The sequence below is a fragment of the Protopterus annectens genome, chromosome 1.part0 (genome assembly GCF_019279795.1).
Source record: "Protopterus annectens isolate FY-2018-M chromosome 1.part0, PAN1.0, whole genome shotgun sequence".
Classification (NCBI taxonomy): domain Eukaryota; kingdom Metazoa; phylum Chordata; order Ceratodontiformes; family Protopteridae; genus Protopterus; species Protopterus annectens.
In genome coordinates this window covers 363,985,989-364,012,136 of record NC_056725.1, presented here as the reverse complement: position 1 = coordinate 364,012,136, position 26,148 = coordinate 363,985,989, and positions in this window count along the sequence as shown.

Sequence of the window (26,148 nt, the reverse complement as noted above, 5' to 3'; positions counted from 1 at the left end):
TTCATTTGCACATATTATCCATGTATATGCATTACACCCATTTCTGTATTGGTTGCTGCTGCTATCTTATCTCTGTTCAACATGGTTGTGGTATTGTTGTTTGGTTGTTTGCCTTTTGCATATAAGGTTGGAGGTTCTAGTCTGCCCTCAGCTTGCCCTGCATTTCCATTCCTGGATTTGCTCATTTTTGTTGTTCCTTGGCTTATACTTGCACTGCTGGCAGACTAGTTGATAACTGTATTTGATGTCCACTGTGTGCAGAAATAACTGCACTCCCTGTTTAGTTTTCTCCAAAACACACCTACCATCAGTCAAACGCATCCTATTATGACCGCCATTCAGTTTGGAACATGTCGGCAACAAGTTGTGCATAGGCACATATGTATTTTTGTGTTGCAACATGGCTAGTATGCATCCCTATCCTGTCTGTGCCTTTTCCTTCAGCAGTAATGCACAGTCTGCATGTGTGCTGTCTGTGTACTTCCCAGCCTTCGGTCATGTCTTGTGACATGTCATATGTTTACACCTGCTCTTTTGCCATTCTCCTCTTTCTATTTCCATTTGTAATATTTTCTAAAAAATAAAAATAAATAAAAATAAAAAAGTGGGCCCTATTGCCAGCAAAAATAAATTGCCCTTGCCCCTCTGACTCTCCTTCAGCCCTTCCCAACTAATTATACCCCTTGTGTGTCCCTCTTCTTCCCCTTTCAGCCCACATCTGCTTTGCTAGCTCCCTAATTCCCTGGGTGTTTGCATTACTTGTGTTCCCCACACCCATTGTTAGTTATTAGCTATGGCAAAAGTGGCCATGATTGTCCTTCTCTTTACTTAATTCATTTTTTTTTAGAATTTATGCGGATTATTTCAGATTCCACAAATTGTAATGAATGTATTTATATATGTCCGCCTACTAATTATGGCATTATCCGTAATTGTTTGTGGATATTTGTCACTTTCTAGATGGATTGATGCACATTTCTACTCCTTTAGTCATTTTTACTTACTACAGTAAGTTCCCCTGAATTTGTACAGTGCATATGCATATCTCACTTTATGAACAATTTTTATCGGTATACATATTTGATGTAATTGCTTGAAGTTGCACTGACATTGCTAGTTATATTTGCTTTGCCCTGAGGTATTCGCTGTACAGCGAGGAATATTTGCATATTACTTGGTTATCCACAATTTACATAACTCGATGCAGTTTGCCAGATTCCACAAACTTTAAGGAATCCACCCAATATATATGTAGATATTTTAGCATATATTTTGCTATCTGGAATGTTCTGAATGAATAAGCCATGTGAGAGCTTACATAATGTGAACCAGCTTACTTAAATAGTGTTTTGGGTTCAAGCAATAATCAAACATTGATTAACCTGTTTAAGGCAAACTGGCTAATTGAAAAAAAAATTCATAACTGTGACAATAAAGAATCCTGGAACAGATCCCCTTCAAGCTGTCAAATGGCCGGAACGTTGAACCGTGGATCACTGACACGAAAACATAATTTCTTTAGAACATCGAATGGTTTGCATGGAGATTGCTGTAGGGAAAAATCCCATTCACTTTAATGTAAGTGTGATCTTGTAGTTGGTATATTTAAATTAAAGTAGCAGGAGGTATGGGGGGTTGCAGGGGGGTGTAGCCCCCATGCTGCAGCAAAAAAAAAGTTTTTTTTTTATTTAGGTTTTGTTGTTAAAAGTCTACATCCTACAAAAAACAAGTATAATGTAGTGAAGTCACAAGGCTATAGATTAGCTAGAATTACCACATAGAAGGAACCATTTTTGAGAAACCTGAACAATTTAGAGAATTATTTTCTAGTGAGAGGCTATGAAAGTCAGATGTTAAAAAACATCCTGGAAGCCATTATAGAACTGAAAGGACTGAAGCACCTTCACTCAACCTCCCCAGTAGGCGAATGTTAAGAAATTCCACAGAGAATAATAAATGCAAAAATAGCTGCATCCTGACATACACTTTGGATTATCACAGTATCAAAAATGTTATTGAAGAAAACTGGGACATTGTCACAGGAAGCCCTTTTCTGATTAACATCTTAGGTGAAGTCCCATTCTTTGTTTATAGGAAGGCTAGGATCATTAGACGTTTTGCTGAATTTAAACCTAGACCATATGAGAGATACACTAAATGATGTGAAACTAATTTACATTTTGTATATTTATACAGCAAGGTGATAGTTTTTTATTGCCCTTATTTAAAGAAAATCATTAAGACCAGTGCAGGGGGTGACTGTAACACTACAAAAGTAATTTACCGGGCACAGTGCAATGAATGTGATGCATTATATGTGGGCAAGACTGTAAATAAACTCAAGCATAGGATTTCATGTCATCTGTCAGAAATCCGCTCTGGATGTAAAAATAATGCACTAGCCAAACACCTTTCTCTTCATAAAAGACAAACAGGTTTTAAGTTCCAGATCCTGGATCGCATAGACATGGGTGATCTTGAAGGAGACATCCCAAATATTCTGGAGAAACATGAACTCATGTGAAATTAAAGCTGAACTCTTTTAGGAAGCCTGGACTAAACTACTACTTTTCAATTAAAAGTGTACTGGAACTTAGAAAATTGCCACATTGTTTACATGACTAATTTTATTCTATTTTATTTTATTCTACCAGTTGGTTGTAAATACCATTTTAAATCATTTGTAATTTAAGTGTATATTTTATTTCCATCATCATACATTTTTTCTTATTATTTTTTCTTTTTCTGGTTCTTTTTTTTCCACTCTATTCAAAATTATGTGTAATAACAATACTAACCAATTATACAATTATAAATATTTTTATAGATAGTTTTTAGGGTTCTTGTACATAGACCTGAAGAAGTCTAGAAGGACAAAAGTGATCTTTAACAATAGGTTATGAAAATAGAATATGATTTTTACAATTGATTTTTTACATGCAAAGTGTATATGTATATATTTATATATATTTTTTGATTGCCAAATGGACTAAGATTGATATATTTCCAGCCATGTAGTATATTGTCTTGGATAAAATCACAGACTTAATAATCTGCTTAATAATCTGGTTAAATAAGAGGTACCACATCATTGTAAATTTTATTTAAAGTACATAAGGGTTATATTATTATGACAGCTACTAAGTAGGGCAGGACCAGCTCGAATGTCACACTGATGGGGGAAGGGATGTGAGGAGTAAGGCTGAGCAATGCTAGGCATATATAATGAGATTTATTAGCATACTTGCTTCTGCCATAGCAGGACAGACTGAATTGTAATTTTAATATGCAATTTCTCATCTGTATATATGATAGTACCACTTTGTTTTGGAGCTACCTTTGTGATATAGCATATGACATAACATTTGGCATATAGAGCAAATACTCTTTGGAATCTAGTTCACAGTTTATAAGTGATTAAATAAGTGAGTATAATTTTTCATAATGTATTTTAATATCCTGCATTACTAACATTACTCCTTAACTGTAATAAATATATTTTAACATTTTTTTTTGGTTGAGCCAACCATTTCACCTTAAGAATGGTTCATAGGTTCATAAGTTCATAGGTTGGTACTAGGCTATCGGCCCTAGGGCCTATACAAGCTTAGCCATAACAATTCCCTGGATATTTCTTCCCACAATATTTACTTCCCTGGACCTCTGTCTAGCAAGGCGACTGACGTGATCCCCGGGGTAAATTTCCTATCTCCCATCCAATCGTCAAGGTTCCTTTTGAAGAGCGTCAAGGAGGCAATCTGCTTGACATGTATGGGCAGTCTATTCCAGAGTATGGGGAGTCTCTGGGTTAGGAACCTATCCCTCCAATATGTTTTGTTCATTGTGATGACAAGGTTTAGATCCCTGGAGCGTGTGGCTCTGAGGGATTGGGATTTCTTTAAGTAGAGCATGTCCAACAGCTCAGGGTTTGACGTGGCCTTGTATGTTAAGCAGAGATCACCTCTGAGTAGACGATATGCACAGGAGTATAGCTGGAGTTTTTTAGACTGTCAGTATAGGCATCTGCTTTAGGGCTGTGATTCTTTTAGTGTGGTATTTCTGTGGCCTTTCCAGCTGTTGCAGATGTTTTGTGAGGTACATACCAAACGGGGAATTGTACTCTATAATGGGTCTGATGAGGGATGAGTACAGTGGGACAATGACCTCCTTTTTCCTGGATGAAAAGCCATTAGTGATGAGGTGTGCCACATAGAAGGATTTCCTGACTGTTGTGGCATTGTGGTTATCGAAGGTGAGACCACTGTCCACCTGTGTCCCTAAGTTTCTCATCACACTTTCGGTGTTTAGTGTATTGCACCTATGTGGTAATTCATGGGTACATGTTTTTTCCCAAAGGGGATAACTGTACATTTCTTGGCATTAAGCTTGAGCCCATGACTCTGGCACCTAGCTTCTGTTTCTGTAAAGCCCTTTTGTAGAATAGCCACATAATTTGGGGATCAATAATGGCTCCCAGTTTGCAGTCATCTGCGAACTTGGTTAGCCAGAGTCCCTTAGTGTTGGCCTGTACTTCAGAGAAGTAGATGCAAAACAAGAGTGGTCCCAGGACTGAACCCTGAGGTACTCCACTTGTCACTTGTCTGAAGCTGGATTTGGAGTCAGCTACTTTTACAGTCTGGGTTCTGTCAGTAAGCCAGTTGGCAACCCATCAAGTGACGTAGGGATTTATACCCAGCTTAGTAAGTTTTATCTATGATTCCAGAGTGGGGGATGGTGTTGAAGGCCTTGGCCAGGCCCAGATAGGCTGTGTGGACCACCTTACCCTCATCCACAACTCTGGAGACTGATTTGAAGAAGTCAATAAGGTTCAGGAGACAAGATCGGTCCTTCATGAACCCAAACTGGGTGGGGTCCAGTGTTTGAAGGTTGCCAATGTCTTTGTTTATAAGTTCAATGATAATGCATTCCATGCCTTTGCAGATCCGGCTCGTCAGACTGATGGGAAAGCAATTCCTGGGATCCAAGGTGAATCCCCCCTTGTGGAGTGGGATAAATGTAGCTGTGCATCACTCAGTGGGCACGGAGCCTGAGGTGAGGTGGTCTTGTTTATTGCAAGCTCCATTTAAAACAATTCTCAATGTAAATATATACCTTTAAATGATAAAATTTGCATTGTCTTAAGAATGGAATCATAAAAATAATGAAAACATAAATTTTCCACTGTGGAAAAAAAAATGCATTTAAAACTTTCTCTTCATCTTCACAATGCCACTTTCAACTGATGAAAGATTTCCTAGAGATTGTCCCAGTGAATTGGAAATACGATTAGTCCTCTAATGGAGTATTACTTGTCATTTTTCAAAAATATGAAAATATCTTAAATACATTCACAGACAATTAGCAAAGCTTGCAGCATATTACTGTGATAAAAGAAACATAATATGTAGCAAGATAGTGGCTTACAATACCATGTACAGTTGTGGAACAATAGCATAAAAGATGGAGAAATTGGGCATGCAGATTACCATATCTTGACATGCAAATATAGAAACATAGTCTAATAAGTGAATAATGACATAAAAATGAAAATAAGGTAAAGCAAGTAAGTCAGTAATCATAGATAAGAGTCAGAAAATGGTGTAAACAATTGCATCAGAGTTTAAAGGCCAGCAGCATGACATTGCAAGTAGACATGCTTGGCAGCAGTAGAGGCTTTCATCAGCCATCATTTAATAACCACAGCCAACAGTCTCCCAGATGTGCGACATTGCTGGAAAAGAAATAAAAAGTCATACTGGCAGAAGACTACTGGTGGTGGGGGGAGGGAGGAGATAATCATTAAGGTATTTACTTCACAGACAAACATCACAGGGTTTGATTCTCACACCTGAAAGGAAAATTGACTAAGCTTAAAATTGCCTGCAAGATCAGCTATCATAGTACCCTCCCATGAACCAACCAGCAGGTTGTGGACAGGGTATACATACACAGCAACATTATATAGGCAAACTAACTTTAAAGCAGGAAAAATGCAGCACCAGGAAAACATCAGTTTGGGACAAGAATGTGGTATAAAAGAACTTGAGCAAGAGGGAGTGTATAAATACCTGGGAACTGATGAAGGATCAGCAATAAAACATGAACAAATGCAAATAAAATTCAGTAAGGAATACTTTAGAAGACTTAAATTAATTCTGAGTAAAGCATTGACATCTAGGAACAAGATCCAAGCTATAAATCAATTTGCTCTTCCTGTCCTAACGTACAGTTTTGGAGTGATTGACCGGCCCCAAAAAGTGTTGGATAGATTAGATAGGAAAACAAGAAGGATGCTTCATGGTCATCAGATGATTTATACAAATCAGTATATACCAAGATTATATATTCCCCATTCCGGAGGAGGGATGGGCCTCCATGAAACTGATTACATGTATAGATCTGCAATTGTGGGACTCCTTACATATCTACTGACCTCACAAGCTCCAAATGTAGTGAAAGTTTTGAAACATGAAGGCGATAAATCTAAGATTATTTATCTGCTTAATTTAGTAGAAGCATATTGACGCCAATCAGGAATGGAAATCAAACCAGAAGTAGACAAAAAACAGGGAGCAACTGAATGCGTCAAAAAACAAAAGAAAGAATATAAGGTGAAGGACCAGATGAGAAGGCAAGAAATGTGGAAAACACATAAATATAGTTGCAAGTATAGAAAACTTATGAGAGAGCATCATATTGATCAAGAATGAATGCAGGAATGGTTAAGGAGAGGCGAATTCAAACCAAGAATGAAAGGTTAATATTGGCAGCCCAAGATACTGGGCTAAGTACACGCTGGTTTGCAAAGTCCACTGGACATGTGGGAGAAAGAGACAAATGTAGGTTTTGTAAAACCGAATTGGAAACAGTCACACACCTTGTTGCTAGTTGCGACACACTAAAGGCAGAAGGACTGTATACTGAAAGGCATACTAATGTGGCGAGACTATTGCACTGGGGATTGTGCAAACATTATGATATTGAAGTGGCTGAAAAACACGGGAAACATGAGCCACAAAGCATCATAGAAAATGATGAAGTTTATATCTCATGGCATCATCCACTACCAACAGTTCAAAAGATAGATGCTAGAAAACCGGATATAGTGGTCCAGAAAATAAGACAAAAGTAGCATTGATCATTGAAATCACCACACCCAGTGACTATAGTGTCTTGTGTACAAAGAGACACAAAGTCATAAAATACCAGGTTCTGCAGGTAGAAATGAGAGCAATGTGGAAGAAAGATACCCAAATAGTTCCAAATGTGGATGAATTGTTGGACTAGGACATGTGCTGAGATGCAAACAAAGCAGCCCTGTAGCATGTCTGGTGTTCAGTATTGTGGGACTACAATTATGGCAGGTGTAACTGTGTGTCTTATTATAGTCCTCCAATACATCTTCCATGAGTCCATACATGACTGCAGCCATGGAAAAATCTCAGATGCAGAGTGCCAGTAGTAGCATTGGCTAGCATCTGTATAGAGACGGCCATAGAAATGATGTGTCCAGACACTGAACACACCTATCCAATCATACCATCATCCTTGCACTCCAGTGCATCCTGAAGGCAACACACAATACCAGCCATCTCAATTTCCATGTGTGTAACTGAGATTTTGTTTAGATTAAAACCCTGAACATCTGTTGGTTGAGCTTGAGTGTAACCTACATGTCAGTGGCAGGCTGTGGCAATGGATGATGCCATGTTGCACCAGTAGCTCACCACACATTGAGTGTTTTCACAACAGATACAGTACACCTGAGTCCAGTGTACTATCTCACCTCCAGTGGCAGCCATGACCACAAATAGTGGAAAACTTCCATATGGGATAATCAGCACAATGTGCTGCTGTGTGGTTTTTGTATGGTGTGTGGGTGGAGGAAACATCCCTGAAAATGTGTGTAGATCCACAAATTAGTGAGACAGACAATTCGAAAATGTGCCTGAAGACTGTGACTTAATGTGGATGTAGGCTTCATCATCAGAGTCTAGAATGAATTGGACTCAGTTGGCCCAGCTTCTCCAGGTGTCATGGTAGCAATAGTGTGCCTTGGGGTTGCACAGATGTAGCAATACAGTGTGATACTGCTTGTCTTACAAGATTGCATGCTTCACAGTGTGCAGGTTATTGACAACTGAATTCCCTCACCTGAATATGAAATATATGTTTCTAGATTTGGCCCCTAAGTCTTTATGCAAAACATACCTATGAAGGATAGAGGTGAAGGTTTGCACAACTACCATGACATTGATCCACTCACAGTTTCAATATACTTCTTGCAATATGTGTGACATTGATTCACTCACAGTTCCAATATACTTCTTGCAATATGTGTATGCACTCATCTTGTCTCTATAAGATATGTGGGATCCGGTCAGTCACAAAATCTGTGTGAACACCTGCAGATATAATACCTGTCCCCTCATCAACACTGTGCAGGTATTCCACAAGTGATGTCTCCTATGAGTAATGAGCTTGATGGATGACCACTGCCTGACACTCTCATTTCTGTCACTTTGTAGCATATATTCTGTGAGGCCCACTGCATCATATCATTTATATGCTTCCAGTATTGATGTATGGTGCTGTTCCTCCTACCCACAGCATTACCATTGTACACAGGTGTTTCCCTATACATGGACTCATAGAGGCCTCTTCTCATGCTTTTTGAGTCACTGTAGCAAAGTCTCATTCTCTGCAGGATTGAACTTGGCCATCCTCTTCTATTTGCCACTTTGGAAGGTCATGCATACAACCTGAGGGATTGCTCAACTTCTTTCTGCTTTTTTCCCAGTTAGGGGTCGCCAGAGTGGATCACCTGTCCACTTATGATTGGCAGTGGAGTTTTACAGTGTTGTGTTGCCAGCCTGGCACCCAACCTTCCACAGAAGGCACACACACTCATGCACTCACTCCTAGGGGCAATTTAGAGTGTCCAATCCACCTACAGCATGTCTTTGGGATGTGGGAGGAAACCAGAGCACCCGAAGGAAACCCACGTGACCACAGGGAGGACATGCAGACTCCACACAGAAGGCACCCCAGCTGAGGATCGAACCAGAGAACTTATTGCTGTGAGGTGGCAATGCTAACTGCGGCACCACCGCAGCCGCCTACCATGAATTGCTCAACATCGATTGTTAATACATGTGTGGGTAAACAAAGGTAGGTATGTTATAGTTACCGTAGGACATGGCTTCTACCACAAGATGGGAAGACAGTGGGGGGCCACACATTTTCTGCCAACAGGCCAGGTCTACTTAGATGGATGGAGTGTGACTGCCCTGTGCTAGTGTGTTGCCATCCCTTGCTAGGTGTGTTTGTAAACAGGTGCATGACTGCACTACAGTACACCTAAGCCTGTCTAGCTGGAGAAAGCATGATTGTCTTGAGGTGTAATAACACCTATGCTTGCCTGGATAAAGAAGAAGATGGCTGTCGTGTGTCAGTGGCCTGCATTCCCCTGCTAAGTGGGTATGAGAACAAGTGCATGAGTGCAGTATTTTACTGCTGTCAGTGAGTGCAGCAGTATGGTGGGATTCAGTAGTAATATATGCACATGTATATGACTCAGCTAACATTAAAGTAAATCACTGTATACAGTCTGTCTGCTCTCTCCAAAGAAATAGCTGAAAGTGAGTCATGCTGCTGAACTAAATCTGCCTGTTTGTTTTTCCTTGAAGTGTGGTTTGGCATTCAAAATGACGTAAACATGGGTAATATACTAGTTTACATCTTATTTGTGTTAATGACATTAGATTTGGAATTTCAAAATAAAATATTATGTTTTGCTGAAGTTTAGCAGCAGCATAAGGTGTAGATAAATTCTTCTGGTTAAATTATTCCCGGTGCCATAAAGTGTGCTCTTCAAATTTTCCCTTAGAACTAGCCTTTTTTTTAGTTTTAACACTCAAATGTTTCTTTGAGCTCAGCATTTGTTCAGAACTTGTTGTAAGCACTAAATAAGCTAAAAATTACTAAAGCATTCAACTTTCCTCACTTGTCTAGAAGAAAACAGTTTTTAGTACTTAATAAATAAGCACCTATCCAGGCATGTTTAAGGGTCAGCTCCCAGTGTTTTCTCCTGTCTACCTGATGAATCTGGGCATCTCGGGGCAAAGTAGCAATTGCCTCATATACACAGACAACCCTCTCCTCCTTCCACGCAATGCTACAACCTGTGAAAGATGCAATTATATAGCCAAGCTATCTTCACCCAAGACTGGACTAGACAGTCAAGAGGAGAAGGTAAACACTTGCACCATACCACACTCATCACATAGTCCCTCAAAACCTACACCACCAAAATGCACACATAGAAACACAAAACTCACACCTACATTTGTGGACACTCTCAATAAAAATCTGCTCAAGCAATAGAGACCTCCAAAGCAGAAATGCAAGCAACCTTCACCCTCCAACACAACCCAAATGGCACATAGCCCACAAACTCAGTGTGCCACTCAACCAGAGCCCATAAGGCATAGCAACGTACCCAACACTCTATTCATATGTGACTCTATAGTCAGGCACACTGATGTTCCACTCTCCAGGCTAAACAAGGAGAAAGTTACTGTCAGCTACCTGTCAGGTGCCAGGATCCACCACATAATGCATGTACTCAGGTCACTCCACAACAAGAACAAATATGACTCTGTCATTGTCCACGTTGGTGTGAATGACCTGAGACATACCTCCCTGGACTGCATGAAAAGAGACATAGAGGAGGTCTGCGATCTTGTAACCCAGGCAGGTATGACCCTAGCCCTGGTAGCATCCTGCCATCACCCAGAATGATACCACAGTACAAGGACAAAATGATTGACTTCAACAATTGGCTAAGCTTCTGGTGTCATTCTAAGGGGATCCAGTATCTGTCTGCCTGGGATGACATGATCGACAGACCACGATGATTTGCCAGAGATGGCCTGAACCCATTGCCCTTGGGATTCCGGATACTGGCTAAGGCTCTTGCTGCTCCTATAGTGCCTCTTTTAGGCAAGGTTCAAATGACAAATTCACCATCGTACAAGCAAGCAAAATCTAAGGGTAATGCTACACAATGCTAGAAGTCTAAACCTCAAAATGCATTCACACGAGGCACTCCTTAAAATGGAGAACATCGACATCTGTGCAGTGACAGAGACCTGGTTCAAGGCTCCAGAGAGCACCCCTGCATTACCAGGCTATAATTCATACCACACCTTTTGGCCACCTAACCTGGACTGAACCACTAAAGGTGGAGGCGTGTCCATATTCATTAAGGATATCCACACCTCCAGGCTAGTTGCTCAGCATAATGCATCCAAGATTATACAAGTGCAACTAACTCTGGGCAAGACCGCAATACAAATTGTAACTTGCTACAGATCCCCCACCATGCCCCAGGATTCCCACTTCTCATTTCTTGATACACTGGAAAATATTAGGGTACAACCCAACACCCTAATAATGGATGATTTTAACTACCCCACCATTAACTGGGAAAACTACTCATGTACCAACTCCTTTGCTCAACGTTTTCTGGAATTCATAAATTCCAATGCCTTGGATCAACTTATCCACACCCCCCACCAGGGGCAACAGTATCCTAGACCTGGTCATTACCAACATGGGTGACTGGTGTTCCACACCAGAGGTCAATTCCTCGTTGGTCAGATCCGACCACAAACTAATCACCCTAGACATCCACATCCCCCCCCCACCCCCATTAGGGAAATCACTGTAAAACATTTCTCCAAAGCCAACTTCACACTTCTTAAGACAGAAGTGATAACTTTACCCCCCTCTCATCCCCTAAAGGGCCCATCTCTATACCGGAAGAATGGAAAGTTCCTGTAATCATGGCTGCACAGGTAATGAACACACTCTCTAAAGCCAAGAACTCAGCATCCATGGGACCTGACAACATCTCAGGTTGCATTCTACATGAACTACAAAATGAACTGGCACCCCACCTAAGCACCGTGTTCAATCATAGCCTCACCTCAGGCTTTGTGCCCACTGAATGGTGCACAGCAATGGTTATCCCACTCCACAAAGGGGGAGCCACCATGGACCCCAGGAACTACCACCCCATTAGCCTAACGAGCCTGGTCTGCAAGGCCATGGAATGTATCATCATGTAACTTATAAACAAAGACATTGGTAATCTCTAAACTCTGGACCCCACCCAGTTCAGCTTTGTAAAAGGCAGATCATGTTTCCTAAACCTGATAGACTTCTTTGAAGCAGTCACCAAAGCTGTAGATGAGGGTAAGGTGGTTCATACAGCCTATCTAGATCTCACCAAGGCTTTTGATACCATCCCCCACTCTGGAATTATAGATAAACTCACAAAACTAGATATAAATCCCTATGTCACAATATGGGTTGCCATCTGGCTCACTGACAGAACCCACAATGTGAAAGTAACAGACTCCAAATCCGACTTTAGACCAGTGACAAGTAGACTACCATAGGGTTCAGTCCTGGGTCCTCTCCTGTTTGGTATCTACTTTTCTGAAGTACAGGCTAACACAGAAGGTCTTTGGCTAATGAAGTTCGCAGATGACTGCAAACTAGGAACCATAACTGAAACTCCTAATGATGTGGACATCCTACAAAAGAAATACCTACCACTGAGACAGATGCCTGCTGTCAAAGCCATGGCCTCAAGCTCAATGCCAAAAAGTGCATTGTCATACCCTTTGGTAAAAACTCTGTACCCATGAGCTACCACATAGGTGGTAGTCTACTTAACACCAAAAGTGTGATAAGAGACCTTGGGACACAAGTGGACAGTAGTCTCTCCTTTGATAATCACATCACCACAGTAGTCAGGAAATCCTTCTATGTGGCACACCTCATCACAAAAGGTTTCTCATCCAGGAAAAAAGAAGTCATTGTTCCCCTCTACTCATCACTCATTTGACCCATTATAGAGTACAAAACTCCTTTTGGTATGTACCTCACAAGACATCTACAACAACTGGAAAGGCCACAGAAATACCTCACAAAGAGGATTACTCGTCTCAAACAGATGCACTAAGCAGACCATATAAAAAAACTCCAGCTTTACTCCGTCGCATATCGCCTACTCAGAGGTGATCTCTGCCTAACATACAAAGCTATGTCAAACCCAGAGCTGTTGGACATGCTCCACTTAAAGAAATCCCAATCCTTCTGAGCTACATGCTTTAGGGACCTAAACCTTGTCACCACAATAAACACAACATGCTGGAGGAATAGGTTCCTGTCCCAGAGACTTCCCATACTCTGGAACAAACTACCTATCTATATCAAACAAAGCTTGGGACCTAAACCTTGTCACCACAATAAACACAACATGCTGGAGGAATAGGTTCCTGTCCCAGAGACTTCCCATACTCTGGAACAAACTACCTATCTATATCAAACAAAGCTTCTCATTAGCACTCTTCAAGAACAATCTTGATGATTGGATGGGAAATAGGAAATTCACCCCGGGGATCACCTCTGTGGCTCTGCTTGATAGGGGCACAGGAAAATAATTTTCTTGGGTGGCAAAAGCCAGAGTACCTTTTTGGCTCGGCTTATATAGGCCCCAGGGCAGATAGCCTAGTACCTACCTAAGAACCTATGCAGATCACCATCATGATGTGTATACCTGCTCATACATGCAAGCTTTAGCTCACAGCCTGACTCACTTTTAGCTATTTCTTTGGAGAGAGCACACATATACAGGTCATGTGCATCTAGCAAGTTCTAGGGTATGCATCACATGATTCAGAGTTCACGGAATGACTACTGGAGCCCCATGGTGGTTCTTTTAGGAAGGTGAATGCCATCAATGACTTGGAAGTCCTGTTGTCCAGGGTGACAGAAAACCCACAAACAGGTGAGAGTGCAGGGGCTGGTATGATGACTTTTACACTGGAAATTAAGGCATGTGGGAAGCAGATGTTAGGCAAGTACACTTCATATGGAATAGTAAACATTTACTATGTCTACTGCATAAAGTACTGCATTTAATAAATATTTTTGGTCTGTTTTAATCAGTTCCCAAGATAATCCATGTTGGCTGATGCAGATGATTATTTGTATGTTGGGTGTGCTCTAAGCAGCAGCAGCAACTGCTGTGCAGTAGCATTGTGCTGTTTTGTTGGACCAGTCATTAATTTATTTGTTTGTTTGCTTGTTTTCTGGGGTAGAGTACTGGTCTCGATGGAATGTCACACAGTTAGGCAATGGATGCAATGGAAATGTATCTATCACATCGAGGCATAGTGGACACCCTGTCATGTTTCAACATTATTGTGCACAGGTCTGTTTAGTGTAGCGGAGGCTGCTTCATTGCAATTAACATCTTTAGTTTAGTTGCATTTTCTCCTTTGTAAATAACTGTACTGGTGTGTACTGCTATCCTACAATATGGGAAACCAACTACCTTCTTCTTCTTTGTGCATACACATACTGCTATACTTCTGTGTGTGGCTGTGACAATTACTTCAGGCTTCTGTTTCCACATACCCACATGTGAAATATAATTGATTGCTTTTCCATTTTGTCTTTAAGAATGAGAAGAGCATGCAGATAATACTGCTATCTGCTACAGGAGGCCATAGTGACCTGAGGCATACCAGGGTTAGAGGTATCTTTTTCATCTCCTGGCTTTTATCTGAAATTCCACCTCTTGGTCCTCTTCACTACTGTATGGATTCCCTGTTTTGTTCCCTTTTGCAGGTCATCTGGTCCAACAGAGCTGAAAGTGCATCAGTTACGGTATAATCCTATTCTGGCTGAGTACTTAGCTGAGGCTGGTGTGTGGAGTTGAGAGGTCCTCATTTGGGGAGGGTTCTGGCCTTTCCTAAGCACATTGCTCACCCGTGGTCTGTCTGCTCACCCAAAAGTGGAAGTGAGCAATGGAGGCTGTGGTTGACCAGTCAATGACCTACTGGATCACTAAACAGTAACGCCTCTTGTAGCAAGTAGCTGACTCCCTGGACTAACTGGCCAATGTTACTGCTTCAGAAGGGTCAGTATGACCCTTGTCACCAGCCTCCTAAAGTCAGGACCACTAACAGATGAGTTACAGTAATGTCACCTAAGCCGTACAGCAGCTGAAAGACTTCCTGTACCCTATCTTACTCTTTGTCTGTGTATATGTCTCCTGTGCTCCCCTCTACATCTCCATTTATGGCCTTCATTGTATGGTTATGTGTTACTCTCAGCCTTCAGCCTTCATTACTTTCCACTGGTCATTCCATAGAAACATAAAATGGGATCCTTTAGTCATGAAACAATGTCCTGTCTTTTCCCAAATCTGCTTTTCTTACAATACTTCTGCTGCATGTTTCTCTGCTTGCTATACTCCATTTCTTGCTTTCTTGTACTTCTCTTTCTGCAGCTTTTAATGACCTAATAAGGTGTCCAGCTTGTAGGGCATCAATTTTTTTCACATTGTGTGTTGCCTTTCCTTTCATTTATGCACCAGCTGCCTGCCAAGCCAGGTGACAATTCATGCTCTGTGCTATGTTTCTCATTCTCATTCATTTCATGCAATGTGGTATAAATTTGAGGCTTTGCCTTTCTTTACAGACTCTCAGATCTGTCATGCTTCTTCATTTAGAGTTTCTTTTTCAGCTTACCTACCTCCCTGAATTACAATGTTCTGCCTACTTGCACTATTTATCTCTATTTCTTTATTCAAATCTGTTTAACTCCACTGCAGAGGCATACATGGCTCAACTATCACACTATGGCAGTCTCAAAAACTAGCATCCCACACCCTCATCTCTTCAAGTGAAGCCCTCCTCTCAAAAAATAAATAAATAAATGACTTCTGCTAACTGCAGGAAGCCAATATAGTACCTAGTCCATGTATCCCCCTAAGCTCTTTAAGTGAAGAGCAAAAAAAAAAAAAAAAATTCTTTGGACCTTCACTTTACTGTAGGAAACCAAATGTTTTCCTACAGTAATGTAGTCAGTCACACCCACCAAATAATCCACTGCCCCCAGCACTTAAAGCACAGAGGAAAAAATGATATATTCAAGTGCCTTTTTGTACCAGCATTTTGGTACAGAAAAATGTTTAACTACAAGACAGCCTCTCAGTTGCACCCATTAACACTTTGTGCCCAAGGCAATTGCCCCCTTAATGCTGCCCTTACTACTACAATCCTGCTCTGCTGTGTTATCTTCCTATCTGACATTGGCTTTGTGTTGTAATAATCTGCTGTTCTCAGAATCCAGTCCCTAGTGTCTATATATTTTGTCTATATGTGATATAACCTTTATTATTTCTATACATTATATAATCATGGCCATATTAGAGTGTTTGATTTAGAGGGAAATAATGTTATAACGTTAGCATGGAAAAAGATTCACTTTGACATTTTTTGTAGTATTTTTTTACAAACTATCAGCCTTTCCCTTACTTTATAACACATTGCACCACATTGCATAGTTATTGATAATGTCAAAGAAAATGATTTTGCATGGATTTAATGTTTTACATTGTGCAGTGTAGAACACTCACAATTTCCAAGCATGTAGTCAGAAGTGGATTAAGAACAATTGTTATCCAGTTAGGAATGTATTAGTTCCATATCCATTATAGTCCTGAGGCAAGTCAAAAAAAAAGTTAAAAAAAATGAATAAGGTGAATGCTGTGAGACTGATTTTCACTGGCTTTTATTTATGCTCAAATTACTAATATTGTGGAAAAATAAAATGCTTTTGAAAGTATGTGCATACTGGTGTCAACATCAGATAGGAAGGTTTAAATATAATACACTTTCAATTGGCAATGTTTCAATAGCATTTTCATTTCTCTACATTCCATATTTGGAATGCCAATACATTAATGGCTTGCTTTTGTGACTTAAATCCTTTAGGGGCTGTTTAGAAATGTTTAGCACTTCTATGAACCACTAAGTATAGTGAGTTGTTTATTTATTTTTATTTTTTTATTTTTATTTTACTTTGTTTGAAAGAATGTGGCAAAATGGGCTAGTTATACATGTGAAGTAGATGTCCTTGTATTTAAGTACAAAACCATGTGTTTGGGATACAAATCTAGCCATACTCTTTTAAACTAAGTGAGAAAAAAAAGAAAAGTGCTTGATACTTTGCACAAGTGCTAAGCATCTTTGAATGCTTCCCTTTGTGATATGTGTGTATGTGGGGGTATGGGTGTTTGTCTTTAATATTTTAGTGATTCAGTGATTCAGTGGTATTGACATTCTGACATGTTACATGCCCTGTTTTTTTTTGTTTTTTTTTGCCCACTTCTACAAAGTGATTTTTAGAAAGCTTTCTGCTCTCCTGTAGAATTTGATGAATTCTATTTGATGTTATTTAATCTTACATCTCTTTAAGATAAAAGCAAATAAACCATAGCTCTAAATTTCTATTTGAATTAAATTTCTGGGAAAATCTTCCTTGTATAGATGATATCTGATCTGAGGCATAACCATATGTCTATGGAGTGAATGCAGTATCCAAGAGGGACAAGATATGGAAAGATCTGTTTGGCCTAAATCTGGACAGGAAAAAATAGATTACTTTAATTCAACTTGTGGCATATCAGTAAGATATTATGTTAGATGTACAATGAAATGAGTTATGATGTGACAGGACCACTGAACATTTTTCAAGGAAGAAATCATAGATTATATTGTATATTTTAATTTATATTCAAGAGTAGCAATGTATTCATTGGATTTCAAGCAAGAAATCCTTGCTTTGGTTATTTTTCTAGCATGATGCTGCTAAAGCAAACAAAATGAATAAGGATAGGTAGAGAAATATAGTGTCATTTATAAGTTATTTAGCAAGAAGGTAGAATGGCAGAATACAATGACACGTACCTAATAAAAATGATGAAGATAGAAATTATAGGATGGATAGAATTACATTAAATTAGACTGTTAAATGAGTAATGAGTAAAAATTAGGCAGTCGGTTTCTTTTAAACGGAGTGTATATTTTAGATGTAAACTCTATCCAATTTTTAAGAACTTTTGCTGTGGAAGTTAGTAATAATTTTCTATTTGAAGTAGTTTATGTGCAGTTTAATATACAATTAAAGTCTCCTCTGATATTAGATTGTCTTTAGTGTTATCTAAAATTATTCCTATATGTTTTTAGCTAAATTTAGACCCATTCCAGGGAACCAGTACAGGTTAACTAAAGTCCATAATCTATTATTATATTTTATTAATAAAGGGATAGTAGACTATCTTGATCTTCATAGTTGTGTAATATTTGTTATATTTTTTCCATACTATCATAACACCTCTTCTTCTGCTTTTAAAAGTGCAATGTGACAGTATTTCTTAAATAAATGGCTCGAAATGTTTTTATGTGAATGTTTGATATTGTCTCTTGAAGGAACACTGTTTGTACCTTTTAGATTTAAAAATTGCTAAATATTTGATGCTTTTCTTGGATTGTTGAGTTCATTATATTTAGTGAAAGAAATGTTAAATCCATATGAGAATAAAGTAACTGTGTAAACAATATTATCATTGTCATTATATTTTTAACAAATGCAGTCAGACCATGAAAATTGCTATCTCTATAATATAAAAGTGAAAAATAAGTATAAATACAGACAAACTGAATGTTTTGTTTAAATATTTATATACAAAAGTAAATTGTTTCTAAATACATGGAATTATTAGAATCTGTAGCCTGGTAATATAAATATTATCTAAGTTTATCCTTTTATAAGATCAAAATGACAGATTTTGATTTAGTTAGAACTTCTTAAAGCCATGAAAGCTTTGCAGTATGTTTATAATACATTGATAACGTTTATGTTAACAAACATATGCATAACTACAATATTCAATATATATAAATATAAATTAAAATTCATTTATTTCAGACTTCTATATTAATGTATTACATTTATCCCATTTCACCTTTCATTATGGGGAACTTCACTAGAATGTGTATACTAATTATACAGATTTTGTAACCTCTCAAAAGTATCCATAACTGGTTAAAGCTAGTATATTTTACAAGATTAATATAAGTAAATTTAAATTACTGTGGGTTGTGAGGTTAAATATATGTCAAAATGTATTGATAGTGAATAAAATGATGTGCTTCCTTATGTAAAATACTTATCGAGATAGCTTTCTGTAACCCTATATCATAGAAAACACACGATAGTGAAAACTGCTATCTCAGCTTACTAATAATTTATCTGCTCTGATTATAACAAAATGTGTTTTATTTACATTATCCATTATATCTGATTGAAGTTATAGTTAAATCAGATAAAAGTTTAATCAATCCATGCGTTTAAATGCAATTCATTTGAGTTCTATAAGAAGTTGTTCATCTTGCAAACATTTTCCTGTTCTTTAAATAAGAATAAGACTGACAGCATATTTATTCAGAACTATATTTTCCAAACCTTATAAAACACATCAGTTTGTCTGACTTCAGCATCTCTTTTATACAGGCAAAACAGTTATGAAAATTGTACCAAGACAATATATTATTTATTCATATGTGTATCTACATTGTTGTTATTTCAATTATGTCAATTATTGTATGGCTTCCATAACTAGTTTCTATCCTTGGAGACTAGACTATCAGGGTTCACAGTTTCTGAACAGAGTAAATGAAAGAGTGAGCCAGGGGCAGGAAGTGAGAATGCAAAGGAAGATGTGAACTAATATAACTCTTTATTTCCTTTCAGCATAGATGTCTTGTGACAGACATTCCTTCACTTACTCTCTTACTTTCTCCAGCTCCCACACAGAAGCACTTCTAAAAGCCCCATATCGAGTATGCAAAACAATGATGTAAATAATCCACAAGTCAGGAGGAGAAAGCACTGGCCCAAAACACAGCTTTGAGAGGACAGAGAGATAAAAAGAAAACTCCTGTCACCATCAAAAGCCTGTCAACATCTTGTTACACAACCAAAACAAATGAAACACATCTTTGATCAAACTTCTCTGTAGTTCAAAACTTCCGACTCTCCCCAGACACTCACCATTCATATTTCCAGTAAGAAGAATCAACAAAGGGAGTCTGCCAATAGTGTTAATAGTGATGAGACTACAGCCAATAGTGTTAATAGTGATGAGACTACAGCCAATAGTGTTAATAGTGATGAGACTACAGCCAATAGTGTTAATAGTGATGAGACTACAGCCAATAGCGTTAATAGTGATGAGACTACAGCCAATAGTGTTAATAGCGATGAGACTACAGAAGTACATACCTGTATACTATTTCTCTAGCATGATCTTCCCTCTTGTTACTCCCCTCATTTTCTTCTCCCAGCAACACTGTGATTGGATCATAATCCAACCCATTAGTTCCACTGACAAATAGCTTTCCCTGACAAATGTATATAATACATCGAAACGTCAGTTCCCACTATTGATTCTCAAATATCAACTGGTAAGTATGTATGCGTTAATGAGAGACTGAAGAATAACAAATACTTAAAGCAAGGTGTTAATGCCATACATCTAGACTCTATTTTAAAAGTGCAGAATTACAATAAATGAAAACACCAACTAGTCCAGATACTTTGGTCATTCAGCTGTAATTGACAGATGATTCTCTTGTACAGTCAGATTAATACCATTCTACTGTGCAACTGATAATCTTTAATATTAACATCTGCCAGCATCAGCCTAAGGAACTGTGGATTAGAATGTTAGCAAACATGAGTAAACTGCTGTTAGTTAGTATATGCACTGAATGGAAGCGTATTCAATATGTCCTTATATTTATATAAATTATGTGCTAATATTAAAGTACATAGTACAATAACTACTGTTTTATTTAGTATAGCAGTAATATACTATTAGAATATACTTTAGACTTATAGCATATGAATCAGTAAACAATTACCTGTATTTATTTTAGGATAGGTTACCAGTGTAGTCCTTTATGCTTGTTTTTTCTCCTTCACCTCTTCATATTCAAGTGAATCAGTGGGCAAATTCACTAAATATAATTAATTTTATCTGCAAAGTTTTCAAAGCTTTCAAGGAGTGGTTCATGGTTAGTTCAAATTGTTGTTTCTTTTTTTTTATCAGTCCATGAGGCTTTATTTGAGGATCTCCTTAAAGTAAGAGATATGGTAATATATTGTTGCTCTTCACAAAGGAGGTTACTTCTTCTAGGGTATTAAAAATTCTCTTTTCAGTAGTTAGCTGTATTTTTATTTTTGCAGGTAAAATTATCTGGGATTTAATTCTAATTGGCTTGAGTGGTTTCACCAATGGCCACATTTTTTATTTTGTTCCGTGGCCTTTGTTGATTAGTCATATCAGTTTTGATGTTGTAGTGCCTAAATTTCAAAGGAGAATTTTCCCATGCTGTTTTAAAAATAAGCTCTTTATATATAAATGATAGGAATTTCACAATTATAGATCTATTAGGAGAAGTAGAAGGATGTGTAGTCTTTTGTCTCTTTCCATACTATACAACAGTCTTTCTTGAAGGTTTAGCAATTCTGGTATCCAAGTAGTTTAAAGATTGACATGTCTTCTCCCTCTGTTTTTTTTTCAGGTAGACCAAATAATCTTATGTTGCATCTCCTTTCTCTATTTTCCGGGTCATCCAGTTTGATTAAGAGCCATGTATTCTGTTTCAGTAGATAGTTTATGTTTCTTCTTCTTTTAGTCTCCCATCTATACCATTTAAACATGTTCATGTTTGTAATTTTGCTCTGGTGTTTTTGGATCATTTCCCTGAGAATATCAGTTTGTTTTAGGCTGTTCTCTCTCAAGTTTCTTAGGATTTCTTGCAGTCCATCTATTTTCAGAGCCAGCTTCTGAACTGAGTAAGAAATCATTTGGATGTATTTTTTAAGTGAAGAGTCAATATGAGAATGCTTTGAAGAACTCATCTCTTCTGTAGGCCAGTAAGTCTCTGAAGTAGTTTGACAAGAACATTTTTGAATAGATTCATGAAATTCAGTAACAACGTTTTCTAAGTATTTGTGAGTTGTTCTGTGAAGAAATTTTCTTTTTATGATTAATTTTTTCCAAAGAAATTGTAAGATTACTGCAGAGCTGTAAGAGAATGCTGCATTTACTTAGGGTTCATATTACGTTATCGAAAGATTACATAATCGAACGCTCAACACCTTGAAATGGCAGCATTTTGAAGCTTGTATTGTGGGGGGCTTCACCCCCCCACTAAATATATATTCCAACTCCGAGATCGCAGTACAACGAGGAAAGGGCAAATATTCCAATCCTCACTGTACTGCGATCCCACAATGCGATCTTCAAAATGCTGCCATTTCGAAGTTTTGATCATTCGATTACGTTATCTTTTGATAACGTAACAGGAACCCATTTACTTAGACATCCCGGCTCCACCCCTCTATGGCGCAAACTTAATTTTTACCAGACTGTGATTTTCATTTAGTTATTTATTTATTGATGTGCTATGTTTTGCAAATGTTCCCTGTGACAGCACTGATGGCTATTTATTATTATTATTATTATTTTATTGCAATCCAACATGCCCTGATGTCTAAGCTCCTATTTCTCACAATGTGATCTGCATCCCCAGAAGAATGGATTATCACACCTTCTCTCTCATTAAGGATCTTCTCTGTATTTGCTTAGAATAGTAGTGGTCAGAATTTTTGTTCACTTGTTGAATCTCTAGAAAGTCTGTCTCTAAATTTTTCCCATTACAGTCTCTAATTTGCATTCATTGTAATGTTTTCTTTTTCAGATGGAAAATAGTAGATTAGTTAGCTTTCTGAAGACTACAACAATTTAGTTGCAGGGATACTTCCTCATTAATTATATCAGTCAGTGGTTTTAGGTTTCTTGTCATTTAAATCATAACCATATGAAACAGTTGCAAATTCCCAAAGACTGAAGAGGTTTATGGTTACAATATGTGAAATAGGTATGGATGTAAAGCAACTAAAAAATAAGTATGCACAATATCAGAACCGTGAATCCCTGGAAACTTAATATGTTTATAATGTTAAATGGGAGAAAATTAATCTCAACACCATGGTGTAGATGGATTTATGATCCAGATAACCAGGGTCTGATTAGTGGCTTAGGTGTCCGAGATGTTGGCAAGGGAGGTCAGGCTTCTTTATCATAGGGGAAGGGGCATACATGCATGAGACCCTCATGATTAATCTCTGGTGGAGGCTGCAGATGCAGGGGTGGGCGGTTCTTCAGGGAGGCTAGGCATTGGCTGAGTTACCAAGGAAGTGGAGAGATACATCAGCAGGCCCATTTCATCCCATACCAAGACAACCATATGTGCATGGAGTAGGGAAGTTGGTGAATAAATAAAAATGCTTTTTGGGTTAGAATATATGATGTTCCATGAAGGTACCTTAATCTTTCACCAGCTGTTAACATGGGTTTTAGAAAGTCTAGAGAAACTTGTTAGTTTCTGTCAACCTAGGGAACATGGAGAAGTATTTGGAAACAGTTGACAGCAGTGGAGAGGGGGCAAAAATGTAATTAAAAGTAAAAGAAAAATAAGGAAATGCTGCAAATGCTATGCTATATGTGTTTTTCTCAGAACAGACACCTTAAAATGTAAACTGATAATATAAGAATTAGGAAGATGAAATCATAAAGAAATTATTGTGAGAAGTCACACAGACCCAGCATGTTATGCATTCATGCTTTATTTATACAAGATAGTGTATAGATCACTCTCTATGGAGGAAGATGTATTTTACAGTGAAGAAATGTTATACTTGGGGAGTAGATGTGCTTTAGCAGAAGTGATTGGTATTTAGCAATGAAACAGTTTCTGCTGAATGAAAAGTAACAAAAAATCTAAAGAAGAATTTCCTTGTTTATTCATTTATTTACATATTTTCTCTTGCTTGCAAATTATTTTTCTGTTGGCAATGCTCATTGTGTTGTTAAGCTATATGTGCATCATGATAGACATGATTTTTCTTTTTGCATTTCATCTCAATGGTATTGCTACATTGCAATCATAGCACATCAGATCTAACAAAGGACACACAAGTAAAATATAATACCCTGCTGCCAACATAGATGGTATCTAAAGTGAACAAAGACATGATACATAAAATAACAGAATTCAAGCAATTCTGTGCTTTACTGCAGTGTGAGTTCAGTTACCATTTTACTTTCTAAGCTTACACAACTAACTGCATTATGTTGAAAACAGTGCACTGAACAAGTAGATGGAAAAGTCTTTAAAGGCATCAAATGGCAGGAAAACAAATTAATGCAATTATCTCCCTGCTATCTTTGGCACTAGTGCTATATCATATTTATGCTGAAGGAAATTAATATCAATAGACCATGAAAATGACCTGGCTGTCATCACAGATGGGGACACTAGGAACAGCAGAGGACAGTAAACTGCATAAAGAAGCAAAACATTCAAAGGAGATAACTGGTAAAAAGTCAAACATATTATGTGCAGTCCTTGATATTAAAAACATTATGCAGACATTCATTTAATTTGACCACTATGTTAATATTATGAGCTTTCTTTTCCTGATGTTTTTAACACACTAGAAAATTCCCTTTAATGTGTTTAATTATTCTTGTGACAGGATACTGAGTATTTTGCTTCCATTGTTCTTTTTTGCAGATTTTCTTGCTAAAAAAACTCAATTTTCTCTGCAAAACAAGAGGGAAGACTAAATTATATGATTTACAAAGTGAAATATTATAGGTATAATCTTTAATAACTGATTGATTGCTTTTGTTAACTGTGACTGTCAATCTGGGCTAAAATCATTTGTAGTGGAGGTCAAGGTAGAAATGTGCCTACACATGCTCTTAAAAATGTTCTTAGAAAAATGATAAATTATACTTATTGTGACATATTAAATGAAAAATGGACTGTATACTGGCAAAGTAAATAATAACTAATTCAGGTCCTTCTGGAATAATTATTCATTCCAGCTATACAAAACTATGGACTGTATACTGGCAAAGTAAATAATAACTAATTTGGGTTATTCTGGAATAATTATTCATTCCAGCTATACAAAATTAGGCTAAATTGTCTGTGTAGGAGTCATAAATGTTATGGTGTGCTATAATAAGTGTAGCAAAAGTAGACAAGTGTTTAGCTACTCATACACACACATGCAAGCACAAAAATATAAATTTTATATTCTTTATCCATGCCATGCTACTCAAAGAAACTAAAAAATATTTCATGATCTAATCACACTATTTGTGTCTTTCGGCTTTCTCGGTTAGGGGTCGCCACAGCAGAACTCCGGTCCGCTAATGATTGGCAGTGGATTTTTACGTGCTGAGTTGCCAACCCTGATGCACAACCTTCAACAAAGGCACACCCATTCACGCATGTCTCCACGCAGAAGATGCTCTAGCTGAGAATCGAACCAGACAGCATCTTACTGGGAGGTGACAACGCTACCGCAGCACCACCACTGCAGTTGATCTAAGTTGCAGAATAGCAGATTGGTATATTTGTAACTTTTTCTCATTTGCATACTACTGTATTTATTTCACTTGAAACACTTTTAAAAATAAAGCAAACAGATTATGGTACCTTAGTTGACATTTAACAAAATTATAAATCTAATCACACTATAATTTTGTTAAATGTCAAATAAGGTACCGTAATCGGTTTCTTTATTTTTAAAAGTGTTTCAAGTGAAATAAACACAGTAGTATGCAAATGACAAAAAGTTACAAATATACCAATCTGCCATTCTGCAACTAAATTCATTCATACACACTCAATGGCGCACACATAAAAGTTTGCACAACTGTATGTCTCTCCAAACCATATGCATGTAAACTAAATCTGTAAATAACAGCATAACACATATTTCAAAGCTTTTAAATTGACCTCTGCTTTGCATAACTTGAAACATAACATCCACATATCACTTTAGATGCACATCACCTATTTGTTGTAAAATATTTGCACATATAATCTTGCTTTTCTTAATGTTGCCCATTTTGATACACTTAGCCATTTATGATCCAGCTACTGGCATCAGCATGTGAGACAAATCAATCTGTGCCCCTCTGCATAGATATGCATTTTTTTAAATGAACAGTCAACAGAACCATCCTATAACATAAAGCGGGCAAAATGAAACTGTTTAGACATAAACACTGCACCATTTTTACATGATACAGGTGGAAGTGCAACTGCTCACACATACGTAGTGCAC